This window comes from Palaemon carinicauda, chromosome 8, assembly GCF_036898095.1.
Source record: "Palaemon carinicauda isolate YSFRI2023 chromosome 8, ASM3689809v2, whole genome shotgun sequence".
NCBI classification, from domain to species: Eukaryota; Metazoa; Arthropoda; class Malacostraca; order Decapoda; family Palaemonidae; genus Palaemon; species Palaemon carinicauda.
Window position 1 is genome coordinate 163,259,102 of NC_090732.1, and position 2,500 is coordinate 163,261,601.

A 2,500-nucleotide genomic window follows, 5' to 3' on the forward strand; every position below is an offset into this window, starting at 1 on the left:
CCTAATTTTCATTCCTCACTGAGATACATATTTCCTGTTGGAGCCCTTGGGCTTATAGCATCCTGCTTTTCCAACCAGGGGTTGTAGCTTAGCTAATAATCATAATAACAATAATAATAATAATATATAATAATAATAATAATACTAATAATCCCAATTCTTTAAAATAAGATGAATGAAATTCGTGACTAATGTTTATTAATAAATCAAAATGGCTCCAGAATTTTATTCCCCTATAGATTATCCAATAGTATATTAGAATAGGACAATATATGATGATGATGAGTTTGATATTGTGTTTTGATATGATGATGATGATGATGATTATTATTATTATTATTATAGTAGTAGTAGTAGTAGTAGTAGTATTAGTATTATTATTACAACTACTACTTCTACCTAAGCTACAACCCTAGTTGGAAAAGCGTGATGCTATAAGCCCAAGGGCTTCAACTGGAGAAAAAGAGCCCAGTGAGGTAAGGAAACAATTAAAAAAATAAACTACAAGAGAAATAATAACAATCAAAATAAAATATTTTAAGATCATTAACAAATTTAAATCAGATCTATCATATATAAATTATAAAATGTAATAAACCTAAGCACAAGACCCATTTTACATATTTTATAGAGACCAAGAATTTTTTATACTTCGTAGTTTTGACAAATGGACATTCATGGGCGATATTCTATTTTCTTGGAATAAGATTCAATTCTAAACGTGTTTTCTTTTCTAGCGTTTAATGGCCTACTATTACTATTACTATTACTTGCTAAGCTACAACCCTAGTTGGAAAAGCATGATGCTATAAGCCCAGGGGCCCCAACAGGGATAAAATAGCCTAGTGAGGAAAGGAAACAAGGAAAAAATAAAATATTTTAAGAACAGTAACATCTAAATAAATATTTCGTATATAAAACTATAAAAACTTTTACAAAACGAGAAAGAGAAAACCAAATAGAATAGTGTGCCCGAGTATACCCTCAAGCAAGAGAACCTCTTACCCAAGACAGTGGAGAGACCATGGTACAGAGGCTATGGCACTATTCAAGACTAGAGAATTAATGGTTTGATTTTGGAGTGTCCTCTTAGAAAAGCTGCTTACCATAGCTAAAGAACCTCTTCTACTCTTACCAAGAGGAAAGTAGCCACTGAACAATTAGAGAACAGTAGTTTACCCCTTGGGTAAGGAGAATTGTTTGGTAATCAGTGTTGTCAGGTGTATGAGGACAGAGAAGAATCTGTAAAGAATAGGCCAGACTATTCGGTGTATATGTAGGCAAAGGGAAAATGAACCGTAACCAGAAAGAAGGATCCCATGTAGTACTCTCTGGCCAGTCAAAGGTCCCCATAATCTGTTTTGTGGGTTAGCGCTTTAGAATAGTTTGAATGACATTAACCCACTCCAAAATAAGTTACCATTTTGGCTATCACTTCAATTTGAAATGCGAGGACAAACGTCATTAACGCATTCTTTTTATCAAGTGATATTTTAGGTTTTTATTTAGCGCACTCACACGCACACACACACACACACACACACACACACATAATGCATGAAATATCACACGAGGTTGGGGCTCAAGATAAATAAAAGAAAGACAGAGATGATGGAACGGAATATGCAATGGAAGATGAAATATCATTGGAAAGAGAAAGAATATAAGGTAGAATCTTTTGAGTATTTAGGAACTATGATCTCCAACAGAGGGTCTTTAAAATTAGAGTTTAATGAATGATTGAAAACGCAAACCAGACAATGGCTAAGTTAAGTAAAATTTGGAAATCAAATCGCCTGAAATTACAAATAAAAATCAGACTATGTATCAACCTAGTGAGATCGGTGTAACTTGTACCAACCGTGTGTCACACGATAGTACATAAATTATTTTGTATATAATATGCTTGTATCTGCGCTCTTCCCTCGCACTAAAAAGAACCAGAATAAACATGTCTGCGTTTTTCCTCTCTAACATTGTCTGTTTCTCGAACATGAAAATTCCTGTTGCCTTGAGGTTTTGTATATAAAGGAGAGTGTTCTTTAATAAAGTTACTCAGTTTGATTGCATCCTGCCTTTGAGTCATAACCTTTCTCTCGGCCGTCACAAACTATATGGACATCAGTCGTGGTATGACAATGACACAATATCCAACAGATTTTAGTATGTTTTAGAACAAAGCCCTCAGAAGGATATTGCGAGTTGAATGGCAGGACAGGATTAGAAATTAAACTATAAGAGAGATTACTCGAGTACCATATATGGATGAGATCATGACGAGGAGTATTATTATTATTATTATTATTATTATTATTACTATCCAAGCTACAACCCTAGTTGGAAAAGCAAGATGCTACAAGCCCAGGGGCTCCAACAGGGAAAAATAGGCCCAGTGAGGAAAGGAAATAAGGAAATAAATAAATGAAGAGAACAAATTAACAATAAATCATTCTAAAAAGAGTAACAACGTCAAAACAGACATGTCATATATAAATTATTA